This window comes from Sapajus apella, unplaced genomic scaffold (genome assembly GCF_009761245.1).
Source record: "Sapajus apella isolate SASKATOON/1434 unplaced genomic scaffold, GSC_monkey_1.0 scaffold105, whole genome shotgun sequence".
Classification (NCBI taxonomy): domain Eukaryota; kingdom Metazoa; phylum Chordata; class Mammalia; order Primates; family Cebidae; genus Sapajus; species Sapajus apella.
The window spans coordinates 5,852,911-5,868,645 of NW_022437045.1; the positions used below are offsets into that span (position 1 = coordinate 5,852,911).

The 15,735-nt window shown below is 45.2% G+C and overlaps 1 protein-coding gene and 1 non-coding gene across 3 annotated transcripts in view; one reads left to right on the forward strand and one right to left on the reverse strand.

The window, feature by feature from the left end:
- Positions 1-15,735, reverse strand: part of AKAP12 (A-kinase anchoring protein 12) — a 115,147-nt gene that overhangs the window by 7,648 nt on the left and 91,764 nt on the right. The window lies entirely within an intron of this gene.
- On the forward strand, positions 915-1,014 carry LOC116536953. The gene has a single exon (XR_004262900.1). It is a non-coding gene; the product is annotated as a small nucleolar RNA U13 (small nucleolar RNA).

Sequence of the window (15,735 nt, forward strand, 5' to 3'; positions counted from 1 at the left end):
CCAGGCTGGTCTCCAGCTGCTGGGGTCCAGCAATCCCCCTGCCTCAGCCTCTTAAAGTGGTGAGATTATAGGCGTGAGCCACTGTGCCCAGCCCAAGAAAATTAAATATTTTTAAAACATGACCAATTAATACTTTCTTTAATGACAGGCAATTCGAGGATAAAGTGAGATCTTATGGAGATGTGTAAATCTTTTTTTTAATATGGAGATGGAGTTTCGCTCTTGTCACCCAGGCTGGAGTGCAGTGGTGTGATCTCGGCTCACCGCAACCTCCGCCTCCAGGGTTCAAGTGATTCTCCTGCCTCAGCCTCCCAAGTAGCTGGGACTACAGGTATGTGCCACCAGGCCCGGGTAGAGATTTGTAAATCTTAATAGATTAATGTCTACTTCCTTCCAATGACCTTTAAAAATTTAGGTTCAAAGAGAATCATCTGCTCTTACTGTTGCCTATTAAAGGGAAAGTTGACAAACTTAACTATCAAAAAATTAGTTCCACATAAGTAGCCATGGCACCCCTAAGAATGAGTCAACCAGACAGTTTATCTTCTGTTGCAGTGTAAGATGGAATCCCACATCACACCCATATTTTAAACAAGAATCCATCAAGTTTTAGATACAACTTCCCACTTAACAGGAAATACAGGGTGTGAGAAACAAGCTAAAGAACAAACAAGTATCTACACAAATCCGAAAGAGGGGACATTCTATGTGGTAACTAAGACTCGACAGGTCCCCAGAAGGGACCAGAGCTCTTTGGAGAAATTCCAGGCTGGGTCATAGGGTGTATGAAAAATATTTTCTTGTGACTGAAAGAAGATGCTCAAGAGCTGATAGAGGTATGTCAAAAGGACACAAGAGCTGGCTTGAAGGGGCTCCCAATGCCCAAACTTTGACGCATAAAAAAGAATAATGGGTTCTTTGTAGTTCACGAGTGACTGGGTGTTCACGAGCATGTGTGAGACTGTGCCACCCTCACACCTTGTTACCACGATTGTGCACATCACTCACCTGACATGAAAAAGAAAGAATAATGACATTGGTGAGTTACAGCACGTTGAATAAAAAAAGAATCCATGAATCGAGAGTGATACTAAAAAATGGAAACAGGGAGCCGGGAGCACTTAAGGAAAAAAAGTCAATAAATATAGATATAATTTCTACTTTGATCCTCAAAGTCATTATCTTTAGAATTTTAGATTTAGAAAATCACAATTTACAAGCACCATTTAATAACTCATTTATTCAGGCTGGTGCTAAGTGCTGGGATTACAGGGGGCAGTGGCTCACGCCTGTAATCCCAGCACTTTGGGAGGCCGAGGCAGGCGGATCACGAGGTCAAGAGATCGAGACAATCCTAGCCAACATGGTGAAACCTCGTCTCTACTAAAAATGCAAAAAAAATAGCCGGGCATGGTGGCACACACCTGTAGTCCCAGCTACTTGGGAGGCTGAGGCAGAAGAATCATTTGAACCCAAGAGGTGGAGGTTGCAGTGAGCTGAGATAGTGACAGAGCAAGACTCCATCTCAAAAAAACACAAAAAACTCATTTAGTCAAGGATCACAGGCTGCTAAAGCCATCGGGTAAAAGGCTGTCAGGAAACATACATTCAGAGTACCAACACACACATTACTTAATTTCACAAAAACGACCTTGACAATGGAGATATCTGGTAGGCACCACCTTAACCAAGTGATCAAATTTAATATCCTCAATAATGGGACAGATTGCATTTCGCTTCCTGATGTGAGGCACTCAGAAGGACAAGAATTCATCTACATAGCACTCCTGACTAAAATATTTAACGGCATCTCATCTCATCATGAGGACACAACCAGACAAATCCACAATGAAGGACGTTCTGCAAAACAACTAGCCTGGCCTGAAATGTCAGTGTCACGGAAAAATGAAAATCAAGCAGAAGCACAAAAAGGATTGTCTGTAAGTAACTTTCAAACAGCTTGGTGGGGGGTGGTGGGGTGGGCGGACGACGTGGCTCTCCATAAATGGTGAATTAGGTCAAGCGTACATAAGTGTTTACTATGTTTTTCCGGGTTTGTAATTTTAAAATCATTCAGGGGAAAAGTCAAGTCAATGTGATTTAATGGGGGGAGGTGGAGGGGAAAGTACTGTGTTAAATTAAGAGATTTAAGGAACACAACCAGAGGTGCCTGGCATGATCCTGAATTGGATCAGCCAAAGGACATTTTTGGGTTTTCCTGGGAAAAACTGAATGAGATTTGGGATTGGATGAGATGAATTTTAACTGAAATAAAAGGGTAGAGATTTGACTGCAGAAAGCAGGTCACCAAACAGTATATACAATGACCTCATTCTGGCTTAAAAACAACCGTCTCTCCTTTCTCTCTCTCTCTCACATAACCCCCTGCCCCACCCCCACACACACCCTTCACATATGTGATCTCTGGGGGATGTGAATGTCATTTATTTTAGTTTTGCTTGTCTGAATTTTTTAATTTTCTTTTCTTTTTTTTTTTTTTTAAGACAGAGTCTCACTCTGTCGCCCAGGCTGGAGTGTAGTGACATGACCTGGGCTCACTGCAACCTTTGTCTCCCGGGTTCAAGAGATTCTCCTGCTTCAGCCTCCTGAGTAGCTGGGACTACTGGCAGGTGCCACCACACCTGGCTAATATTTGTATTTTTAGTAGAGATGGGGTTTTGTGGTCTCAAACTCCTGACCTCAGGCGATCTTCCTGCTTCGGCCTCCCAAAGTGCTGGGATTACAGGCATGAACCACACAGCACTCAGCCTCTAATTTTCTTTGTCTTTTCCTTTTTTTTTTTTTTTTTTTTGAGATGGAGTTTTGCTCTTGTTGCCCAGGCTGGAATGCAATGGCGTGATCTCAGCTCACTGCAACCTCTGTCTCCTAGGTTCAAGCAAATCTCCTGTTCAGCCTCCTGAGTAGTTGAGACTACTGGCATGTGCCACCATGCCTGGCTAATTTTTGTATTTTTAGTAGAGACAGGGTTTCGCTACATTGGCCAGGCTGGTCTCGAACTCATGACCTCAGGTGATCTGCCTGCCTCGGCCTCCCAAAGTGCTGGGATTACAGGTGTGAGCTACCACACCTGGCCTCTAATTTTCTTTTCTTCTTCTTCTTCTTCCTTTTTTTTTTTTGTTTTGAGACGGAGTTTTGCTCTTGTTGCCCAGGCTGGAGTGCAAGGGCATGATCTTGGCTCACTGCAACCTTTGCCTCCTGGGTTTAAGCAATTCTCCTGCCTCAGCCTCCTGAGTAGCTGGGATTACAGGCACGTGCCACCATGCCCAGCTAATTGCTGTGTATTTTTAGTAGAGACAGGGTTTCACCATGATGGCCAAACTGATTTTGAACTCCTGACCTCAAGTGATCTGCCCGACTCGACCTCCCAAAGTGCTAGGATTATAGGCGTGAACCACCCACCCAGCCATCACAAAAGAACTTTTTGCAAGCATCTCTAATGCAATGTAAGAGATGTGACTTTCCTTTTGAAAAAGTTGGCTAAAATCATTAGAAATATACTAGAGAAAAAAAAGAAAAATTCCAATAACAAACCCTATTCTAGTATGATTTCACTAATATGGAATACAAACAAAAATTACATATCCTGCCAGCAAGCATGTGATTAAAAACAAACATTCATCAACCTCCCTGGAATCAGAAAATGCAGAGATATGTTACTGATATAGGAGGAGAAAGCTGGTGTCACACACACTATTTCCCTCCACACTCAAATCCATATTTCCATTTGAAACACTTCTTTTTGTTTCTGTTTCATTCTGGAAGGGGTGGAATGTTTATAGTCAAAACTAGGGAGATAAAGGTTAGTGAACAAGCTGCCAGCCGGCAGAACGAAACAGCTATGGTGCTGGGTGCGGTGGCTCACGCCTGTAATCCCAGCACTTTGGGGGGCCAAGGCAGGCAGTTCACTTGAGGTCAGGAATTCGAGACCAGCCTGGCCAACATGGTGAAACCCTGTCTCCACTAAAAATACAAAATGTAGCCAGGCGTGGTGGTGCATGCCTGTAGTCTCCGCTACTCAGGAGGTTGAGGCACGACAATCACTTGAACCTGGGAGGTGGAGGTTGCAGTGAGCCAAGATTGCACCACTGCACTCCAGCCTGGGCAACTGCCATTGGTATCTAAGGTAGTTGTTACTGAAAAGCTATTGATAGTTCAGTATAGCTTAGGAATAATCAGATATTCTCTTTAAACAGAGTGAGGTATGAGTTGAACACATAATAAAATGCATATAGAAAAACTTTAAGTCATAACTGGTCAACTAGTCTATAGTCTCTTTTGACCTAAGTAATCCTAAGAGCTACAATTGTCAGAACAATCTTCTGGCACCTCTGTGCTTTGTGCTTCACCTGATTTCGGCCTCCAAGTACCCTCTGTGCTGGGGCCCTCTACACACTCCATCCTAGGAGGCCTGCTTCCTAAAATACTGATGCTATCACAGCACCAAGCTGTCGACTCCTAATGGCTCCAGGGCCTAGAGAATATTCTGACCTACCTAGCCTGGCAGGTGCCTATACCTGCCCCTGCACTGTTGAGATTAGAGCCGGACCCCTACACCCACAAGACCCTGTGGCCACCCACTGGGCTTGGAGTCCGCATAGAAGCCTAGACCCTACTCCTCAGTCCCTGTCTCATCACTGGGCTCCTCTCCCCATGCGGCAGCTCAAGTGTTGAGGCCTGTTGCATTCTGTTCTGCCTCCAACACTTTGCTGGCCCTCGGGCCCCCCAGTGAGGGCAACTTTACTAAATCCTGGTGACTTTTTGAGGCCTGGGTCATCCTAGACCTGCCCTGCCGCCCACTTTCCCCGGAGACTGCGGCCACAGCCATGTCCATTCCAACCGCCCAAGACAGAGTCTTCTGGGCAGTGTCCTCTGGTGGCGGGAAGTGGGGCCCGCCCTGAGGCATCCCTGGGACTGCGGCTGTATTAAAGTGTTTCCCTCTTATCTCCCTGTAGGAGGCAGGCTGCCAGCGCAGAGCGTTTTGGCACCTGTGTCTCGGGACTCAGAACGAGGCCTTGCCTTTCCCGGCTCGCAGCCTGGGGGCCTGGGGGCCTGGGGGCCTGGGGGCCTGGGGGCCTGGGGCAAGATCAAGGGAAGCGGGCAGCTCCGCAGCCTGGGCCCGGATGCCACGGGCGCTGGCCCTTCCCCACCTGTCCCTGCGCGCTGTGGCCAGCGAGGCTTTCCCAAACCTGGGACGGGAAGGGAGGAGGCTGGAAAACCCACACACCCATCTCGGGCGGTCCTAAGGGATCCTTGACCCCGGGGATTCGGTGTCCGCCATCGCCCCGGGGCAAACGGCCGCCGAGGGGCGCGCGCTACTCACAGCAGAGGTTACCCCACCAGGGCATGGCGCGCAGTGCCCACCAGCAGCGGCAGCCCGACAGCGTCCCGCGAGGCCCAGCGCGCCCCTCCGGGCTGCCATCGCTCGCGGGAGCCTGGGCCCGGGCGCCGGCCGGGAACGTCACAAAGGACGCAGCCTCCCCGCGCCCGGCGCCCACCGTCGGCCTCCAGAAAAATCCGCCCCAGTGGGGTCTCTTCAAACCCAAGCCCGCTGAGGCCGAAAACCATCCTGCCAACTCACTGCCAAGCTGCCGCTGAACATCCCTGACAATTTCAAAAAAGGGGCCTGGAGGCCCGGCGCGGTGGCTCACGACTGTAATCCCAGCACTTTGGGAGGCCCAGGAGGACAGGTGAGGAGTTCGAGATCAGCCTGGCCAACATGGTGAAACCCCATCTCTACTAAAAAAAAAAAAAAAAAAAAGCCGCGTGGGGTGGCTCATGTCTGTAATCCCAGCTACTCGAGAGGCTGAGGCAGGAGCATCGCTTGAACCTGGGAGGTGAAGGTTGCAGTGAGCCAAGATCTTACCACAGCACTCCAGCCTGGGAGACAGGGCAAGGCTGTCTCAAAAAAGAAACCCAAAAAACAAAAAACCACAAACAAACAAAAGGGACCTCAACAATTGAGAAATCTGGCAGGCGCCACCCTAACCAAGTGATCAGACTTATCCTCGATGATGGAACAGATGTCATCGTGCTTCTTGATGTGAAGCACTCAGGACAAGAATTCATCTTTGTAGCACTACTGATCAAAATGTGTAACGGCATCTAATCACAAGGAAACAATCAGACAAATCCACAACGAAGGATGTTCTGTAACATAACCAGCCTGGCCTGAAATGTCAATGTCACGGAAGGATGAAATCAAGCAAAAACACAAAGAAGCTCTGTCAGGCCATGGCCAAGGTGTGGCAGAACCTGCCTGTGGGTTTGCCTTGGTTGTAAAGAGCTTTAGGTTCTTGAGTATTAGTACAAGAACGAGGGTATCGCTCAAGTTCCCATTACAAAGCCATCACTTACAGTCATAGAGCCTTAAGGGCTAGAAGATGGAGCTCACCTGGTCCCTCCAACTGGGACTTCAAAAATAGTCATCTGTGAGAATGCAAATGGTACAGCCACTTGGGAGGACAGTCTGCGGTTTCTTTTAATACTAAGCATACTCTTACCATATCTGACAATCATGGTCCTTGGTATTCACCCAAATCAGTTGAAAATTTATATCCACACAAAACATCTGCACACAGATGTTTATAGCAGCTTTATGCATAATTGCCAAAACTTGGAAGCAATCAGATGTCCTTCAGTAGGTGAGTGGATAAAGTGTGGTACGTCAGACAATGGAATATTATTCAGCACTAAAAAGAAATGAGTTATCAGGCCATGCAAAGACATGGAGGGAACTTAAATGTATATAACTAAGTGAAAGATTCTGAGGAGGATACACAATGTATGATTCCAACTCTATGACATTCTGAAAAAGACAAAATTATGGAGACAGTAAAAAGAGTGGTGGCTGCCAGGGGTTGGGGGGAGGAAGGGCTGAATATGTGAAGCACAGATGATTTTTATGGCAGTGAAGCCGTTCTGTATGACGCTGTAATGGTGGGTACACATCACTATGTATTGGCTCAAACCCACAGGATGTACACCACCAAGAGTGAGCCCCATTGTAATCTGTGAACTTTGGGTGATAACCATGTGTCAATGTAGGTTCATTGACTGTAACAAATGACCCATTCTGGTGGGGTATGTTGATAAGGGTGGAGGGAGGCCATGCAGGTGTGGGGGTAAGGGACATAGGGGAATTCTCCCAACTCTCCACTCAGTTTTGCCGTGAACCTGAAACTGCTCTTAAAAATAATATATTTTTGTCCGGGCGCGGTGGCTCACGCCTGTAATCCCAGCACTTTGGGAGGCCAAGACAGGCGGATCACAAGGTCAGGAGATCGAGACCATCCTGGCTAACATGGTGAATGAAACCCCATCACTACTAAAATACAAAAAATTAGCTGGGCATGGTGGCACATGCCTGTAATCCCAGCTACCTGGGAGGCTGAGGCAGGAGAATCGCTTGAACCCCGGAGATGGAGGTTGCAGTGAGCCAAGATTGCACCACTGCACTCCAGCCTATGTGACAAAGCGAGACTCCATCTCAAAAAAAGTCTATTTCTAAAAACAGTCATATGACTTGACCAACGTCATGGAGGTGTGTGGTATCCCAGGAGGGCCAAAGGCTGGCTGGGGAGTCCTTAGAGCAAAGTCACTAAAGGAGCAACATACACAGTCTGTCTTTTTGAAAGAAGTCAATTTCATACACTTTTAATGCTTAAACATTCTTATTTTCTAGAAATTATAACTTTTTATAGTTCATAAGTGCCACTTATGTTAAGAACAAGTACTTCAATATGTCAACTCCCACACTTAAGTTGAAAACTGCTTTCTCTCTAATGTGGACAGACATTTGAATCTATTTCAGTGTGAAAGGCAGAGTTTATTCATAGTGACAGTCATGCATCTTTTTGAAAAGTAAAGAGTGCATACATCCTACCCACCCACTCATGGATAGTGATTCAAAAGATCACCTGATGTCATTTTACAACCATCAAAGTGAAGGCTGGATAAAGCAAGAATCAATGGGTGCCAAAGTGCTAAATGGAGGAGAGAGGCAGAATATTGACATGCTTATTGTTGAAAGGAAGGGAGAAAAGCCTAATTCTACAGTGAAGAAATCGGACAACACCTTAACATCAGCCTACAAGGGACCGACGGACACTGTGTGCAATACCCTGAGACGGACACAACACCACCTCTGCAGTATTCTGGCTAAGAATGAGTAACCTATGGCCAGGCGCAGTGGCTCATGCCTGCAATCCCAGCACTTTGGGAGGTCAAGGTATGCGGATCACCTAAAGTCAAGAGTTCGAGACCAGCCCGGCCAACATGGTGAAACCCAATTTCTACTAAAAATACAAAAATTAGCCAGGTGTGGTGGTGGGCACCTGTAATCCCAGCTACTGGAGAGGCTGAAACAGGAGAATCGCCTGAACCTGGGAAGTGGAGGTTGCAGTGAGCCGAGATTGCACCACTGCACTCCAGCCCGGGCAACAGAGCGAGACTCTGTCTCAGGAGAAAAAAAAAAAGCAACCTAAATTGACTTAGCCAAAACAAACATCAAATAAGGAATAGGTAGAAATGGAGAGAGCAGAACCTATGCTTTGAACATATCAGAGTCTAAGAGACAAAAGCTGTAGACATGTTCCAGATTAAAAGAAGCTACATAGACATGATAACATGTGATCTCTGACCCTCGGGTGGATCTTATAATGCAAAGAGGAACGCTTTAAAGTGGACATAATTAGATTAACTGACAAAATTAGAAGCAGATTATAGGAAAGTTCTGTAATAATGTAAATGTATGATATTGACAACCATCAATAACTATACTATGGTTATGAGAGGGAATATCCCTAATCTTGGAAAATACACACTGAAATATTTAGGGGTAAAGGATGATGATGTATATAATTTACTTTCAAATGCTTCCCTAATTTTTTCTTTTTCTTTTCTTTCTTTCTTTTTTTTTTTTTTTTTTAGACAAGGTGTCTCTCTATTGCCCAGGTAGGAGTATCATGGCGTGATCTTGGCTCACTGCAGCCTCCACTTCCGGGCTCAAGTGATTTTCCAGCCTCAGCCTCCTGAGTAGCTAGGACTACGGATGGGCGTGAGCTACCAACGCCTGGCTAATTTTTGTATTTTTAGTAGAGACAGGGTTTTCCCATCTTGGCCAGGCTGGTCTCGAACTCCTGAGTTCCAAGCAATCCGCTTCAGCCTCCCAAAGTGCTGGGATTACAGGCATGAGCCACCGCATAATTCCAGCCTGAAGTTACCATTAAAAAAAAAATCACTTGGAAGAATGCACTCGGAATTGCAGATCACTATTAAAAATTATAGAAACAACAAAATGGGGAGTGATTACTTACCTGATCTGATTTTAGAGCAGGACATCAGATATTCACTTCATGTTACATACCATGACATAAATTTTATCTATGTATTAAACAACAGGAAAACGACTTAACTTTCCCCCACCAAAGAGAAAACGAATTCAGGCAGAGGGGAAGAAAATTAAAGAGCAGAAGTACTGGGGACAGACTGGTGTTTAAATTTTCGCTGTTCCACTTGCTAGCACCAGGCCCCCGTGGAAGTTTGTTAGCATCTCTGTTGTTAGACATTTCTCAAAAGAAGGCACACCAGCGGCAAAAAAACATGAAAAAATTCTCAGCGTCACTAATTATCAGGGAGATGAGAATTAAAACCACAATCTTGCACCAGTCAGAATGGCTTTTATTTATTTATTTATTTATTTATTTAATTTTTTTTTTTTTGAGACGGAGTTTCACTCTTGTTACCCGGGCTGGAGTGCAATGGCGCGATCTCGGCTCACCGCAACCTCCGCCTCCTGGGTTCAGGCAATTCTCCTGCCTCAGCCTCCTGAGTAGCTGGGATTACAGGCACGCACCACCATGCCCAGCTAATTTTTTGTAGTTTTAGTAGAGACGGGGTTTCACCATGTTGACCAGGATGGTCTCGATCTCTTGACCTTGTGATCCACCCGCCTCGGCCTCCCAAAGTGCTGGGATTACAGGCTTGAGCCACCGCGCCCGGCCCTTATTTATTTATTTAGAGACAGTCTCGCTCTGTCGCCCAGGCTGGAGTGCAATGGTGCCATCTCGGCTCACTGCAACCTCTGCCTCCTGGGTTCAAGCAATTCCGTCTCAGCCTCCCGAGTAGCTCGGACTACGGGCACACGCTACCACACCTGGCTAATTTTTATATTTTTAATAGAGACAGGGTTTCACCATACTTGTCAGGCTGGTCTTGAACTCCTGACCTCAGGTGATCCACCTGCCTTAGCCTCCCAAAGTGCTGGGATTATAGACATGAGCCACTGTGCTTAGTCAGAATGGCTATTATTAAAAAGTCAGAAAAACAACAGAAGCTGGCATAGATGTGGAGGAAAGGGAACATTTATGCATTGCCAGTGGGAATGTAAATTAGTAAGAGAGCTACGGAAAACAATATGGAGATTTCTCAAGGAACAAAAAATAGAACTACCATTCCACACAGCAATCCCACTATTTGGCATCTATACAAGAGAAACAAAATCAATTTATCAAAAAGATGCCTGCACTTACATGTTTCTTCCAGCACTATTCACACTAGCAAACTCATGGAACCTACCCAAGTGTCCATCAAGGTTGACTGAATAAAGAAAATGTAATCCATATACACCATGGAATACTAGGCAGCCATAAAAAAGAATGAAATCATGTCCTTTGCAGCAACATGGGTGGATCTGGAGGCCATTATCCTAAGTAAAATAACTCAGAAACAAAATAAAATGCTGCATATTCTCATAAATGGTGGCTAAACAATGAGTACACAGGGACATAAAGATGGAAATAATAGACATTGGGGTCTCTAAAAGGGATGAAGGATGAAAGGGAAGTGAGGGTTTAAAAATACTATTGAGTGCAATGTTCACCACTTGGGTGATGGGTACACTAGAGTCCAAACCTCACCATTCTGCAATAGATCCATGTAACAAACCTATATACATATCCCCTGAATCTAAAATAAAATTAGGCAAGGCACAGTGGCTCACAGCTTTACGTAATCTCAGCACTTTAGGAGGCTGAGGCAGGAGGATCACTTTGGGGTCAGGAGTTTGAGACCAGCTTTGGGCAACACGGTCAAACCCCATTGCTACTAAAAATACAAAACTTGGCCAGATGGTGGTGCTGCATGGTTGTAATCCCAGCTACTTGGGAGGCTGAGGCAGGAGGATTGCTTGAACCTGGGAGGTGGAGGTTGCAGTGAGCTGAGATTGTGCCACTGCACTCCAGCCTGGATGACAGAGTGAGTCCCCATTTCAAAAAAATAAAATATAATACAGTAAAATAAAAATAAAATGAAAATCTCTGTTCTAGTGTCCACACCTATAAATCACTACCAGTATTTCCTATGAAGGCTGGTTATGAGGATGAAGTATCACTTGGCTTTCTATAAAAATAATAAAAACTTTAATGGTTTTTTGCTTGTTTTCTTCAGAACAGAACGACATATTTTTCATTACTTTTTGCCAAGTCCAAATATAATCAAATTGTAGAAGACTTTAAAATAGAGAATAGGGAAAATTTTTCATAAGGACAACATCCAGAGATAATCACTATTTGTGTTGTTTTCTGAATAAAGTCTTCAAAAGTAGGACTTGATGGCTGCACAATTTGTTTTTCTGTCCCCATGGTTAGATAATGTCCAATCTTCGCCATCACACTTTGTCACAAACATTTCCGAGTGTAAAATCATTGTCTAAATGCCTGAATGAGTTTTGGACAGAAGAGGGCAGTATTGAACAGCTCTCAGCTCTGCTGAACCAGAAAGCTCTTGATTTTCAAAGTTACCGAAAATCACCAATACAAAAAGTTGAGATGCACTTTCTTTTTTTTGAGACGGAGTCTTGCTCTGTCTCCCAGGCTAGAGTGCAGTGGTGTGATCTGGAATCAATGCAACCTCCGCCTCCTGGGTTCAAGGGATTCTCCTGCTTCAGCCTCCCCTGTAGCTGGGACCACATGCGCGCACCACTATCCCCAGCTGATTTTTGTATTTTTAGTAGAGCCGAAGTTTCACTATGTTGGTCAGGCTGGTCTCAAACTCCTGATCTCCAGTGATCCGCTCACCTCAGCCTCCCAAAGTGCTGGGATTACAGGCGTGAGCCACGACGCCCAGCCTGAGAAAGTATTTTTACATGCTCTCAGCATGCTGGTTCTGAATGAGTTAAAGATCGTGGCTTACTTAGTGAGCACAGCACCAGGCTGTTAAATGCATTATCATTATAAAACAGCCTAAAAGATGTGAGGGTGGCAGGCAGGAGAGGCTCAGACCAGAGGCTCAACCCACTTCCACCGCTGGGAGTGAAGGGAGTAAGCAATTGATAAGAGGCCTCTATAAATAATGGAGGGGGCGGGCCTCCAGGACCGGCAGCCGGTGTTCACCTGTGCACACCTGGCACGGTGGAATCCATTCACAATGACACTTTATCACAGCCTTCCGTTAATGCACCTTTTTCTATTTGGAGACAGAGTCTCGCTCTGTCGCCAGGCTGGCGTGCAATGTCGCGATCTCAGCTCACTGAAACTTGCGCCTCCTGCGTTCAAGCGATTCTCCTGCCTCAGCCTCCTGACTAGCTGGGCCTACAGGTGGGCGTGACTACACCCACCTAATTTTTGTATTTTTAGTAGAGACGAGGTCTCATCATGTTGGCCAGAATGGTCTCAATCTCTTGACCTCGTCATCTGCCCGCCTCAGCCTTTCAAAGTGCTGGGATTATAGGCGTGAGCCACTGCACCTGGCCTACCGCACTTTTAATTTATGATTTCGAAACTCCTACGGAATTTTCATTTGCCTTAAATTTGTCCAACTGCCTACAAAGAGGAAAATCAAAAAGCTTGATCTTTGATTCGGGATCACTGATATGGGGTTGCACTTTTTGATGCCCCCAAAACCTTCTTCCATAGAAACAACTGATTTTGCAGTGGCCTTTCCACACAATGCATAATTTAACTCAAGTGTGATTGAATGATCCCGACATTTTGAAAAACACTGCTATCCACCCAGGTCTCTCAGATGCCCAGAAAGTCCAATCACAGTGCTCACATACTCCTGGTGCTGAGGTTCAGCTAGAAATGACTCCACCATCCCACTAGGTCACAAAGATGGCCAAAATGTCAAAGGGAGTAGTTGCTGTGTCCCCTGCAGAAGCCTCTGGAGCCCGAGTTCACAGGCAGCTCTGTCTCTGTACTGTCCTGCCAGTCACAGGTCTTCTCCCACCCTGTAGACACTTCAAAGGGCAGGAAAAAGACTAATCTTCCAACAGGCCACAAACTCATATGTAGTACATGTCTAGTATTGACAGGTCTTTCGACATCAACCATTAGTGAAAACAACACCATAGACGCCTTGTTTCTCAAGAGAGTATTACTACAGAAACCAAATATTTCTGTGCCCTTCTTCTGGATGGAGACACCAATCACATGCTTGTGTGAGACAGGGTCAATTTGCCAAAAACATTAATTGGAAAAGAAAAAAAAATTTTTTTTTTTTTTTGAGACGGAGTCTTGCTCTGCTGCCCAGGTTGGAGCACAGTGGCACAGTCTTGGCTCACTGCAGCCTCCACCTCCTGAGTTCAAGCGATTCTCTTGCCTCAGCCTCCTGAGGAGCTGGGACTACAGGTGCCTGCCACCACACCTGGCTAATTTCTGTATTTTTAGTAGAGATGGGGTTTCACCATCTTGGCCAAGCTGGTCTCGAACTCCTGACCTCATGATCCGTCTACCTCGACCTCCCAAAATGCTGGGATTACAGGCATGAGCCACTGCCCTCAGCATAAAAAAAGATAATTTTAAAGAAGATGTAGAGCGAGCTTTCTTTCACTTGATTTTCTGAATATGCCAGAAGGAAGGATCTCTGCATGGATATAGAGCATATAAGACGCAGGGCTGGACATGCTACTCAGTAGGGTTCCAGCTACTCGGGAGGCTGAGGCGGGAGGATCCCTGAGCCCAGGAGTTCCAGGCTGCAGCGAGCTATGGTCGTGCTACTGTACTCCAGCCAGGCGACAGAGATCCTGTCTCCTAAAAACAAAACTTTTACAAAGATGCAGCAAAAATAAAGGCTGGATATGGAAGAAGCTACTTCATGCTACAACTTCAGAAAGGAAAAATAATTCGAAGTTATCACTGCCAAGAACTTGGGTAAGCTCTTTGCTTTATGTTTAAGATAAATGAAAGTTACCTTAAATATTAAGTGTGAAACGTAAAACAGAGAAGAAAAGATATGGAGTGAACACCTCTCACCCTATTTTTAAGAGTACAAACTATCCTCAAATACTACATTGTAAAAAAAATTATAACACATCTTTAATAATAACAAACTAGGTGCTTTTTAATATTTTAAACAGCTTTGTCATAACAAGCCCTTTTGAGGTTAAAAAAAAAAAGTCCTGGCTGGGCATGGTGGCTCACACCTGTAATCCCAGCACTTTGGGAGTCCGAGGAGGGCGGATCACCTGAGGTCGGGAGTTAGAGGCCAGTCTGACCAACATGGAGAAACCCCGTCTCTACTAAAAATACAAAATTATCTGGGTGTGGTGGTGCATGCCTGTAATCACAGCTACTCGTGAGGCTGAGGCAGGAGAATCGCTCGAACCCAGGAGGCGGAGGTTGCAGTGAGCCGAGATCACACCATTGCACTCTAGCCTGGACAACAAGAGCAAAACTCCATCTCAAAAAAAAAAAAGAAAATATAAAAAAAGCCCTGTGGAATATTAGTGGAGTCAAATAAATGTGAAAATGAAAATATATGAAAAGTTGCATCTTTAATAATGTGGTAAGAAACCAAAACTTGAAATCATTTCATGTACAAAAATCTTACTTTGGCCAAGAATTACTGCAGTGTTTCACATTGAGGTGTTACATGCTATTAACCCAAGTTTATCTCGATAAATGTTCTGTGAATCTCAATTTATAAAATCAATCTCCAAGTCTTATAATGTGTATGTACAAATATACATTTCGAAGACATCCATAATCTCCCTGCCCCCAAAGCTGCAAAGGCTCTGTGATCCCAAGAAGGGCTGAGCTACAGTGGTCCCTGTTGGCTGTGCGCTCCCCGCCCCTCAAGCTCCACATGATGTAGACACAGCCTGTGTGTTCAAAACCTGGAGCATCACCTTTTCTCACTTTTCCAAATACTTAGAGATTAGGAGATAAAGTAAAACTTGTTTTCTTTTACTTTGGAAGCTTAAAAGACAAAACAAAACAAAACAAAACAAAACAACCCTTAGGCTGGCCCAGTGGCTCACATCTGTAATCCTAGCACTTTGGGAGGCCAAGGCAGGTGGATCACCTGAGGTCAGGAGTTCGAGACCAGCCTGACCAACAAAGTGAAACCCTATCTCTACTAAAAATACAAAAATTAGCCCGGTGTGCTTGGCAGGAGCCTGTAGTCCCAGCTACTCAGGAAGCTCAGACAGAATTGCTTGAACCTGGGAGCTGGAGGTTGCAGTGAGCCGAGATGGTGCCTCTGCACTCCAGTCTGGGCAAGAAAGCGAGACTCTGTCTCAAAAGAAAAAAAAAAGAAACCTTTAAAGGAATATGCTGATTATATATTATTAAATGTTAATGTTTTTATCCCAACCTTAGCTATCAGGTTTCAGTGACAACCACTACCAACATTTTTGGTAGAGAAAAAGAAGTGTGAAATTGCAGAAATGGCGTGTTCATTTTTCAGGCTCCGTGTCCCCAGGCACATCAGAACGGC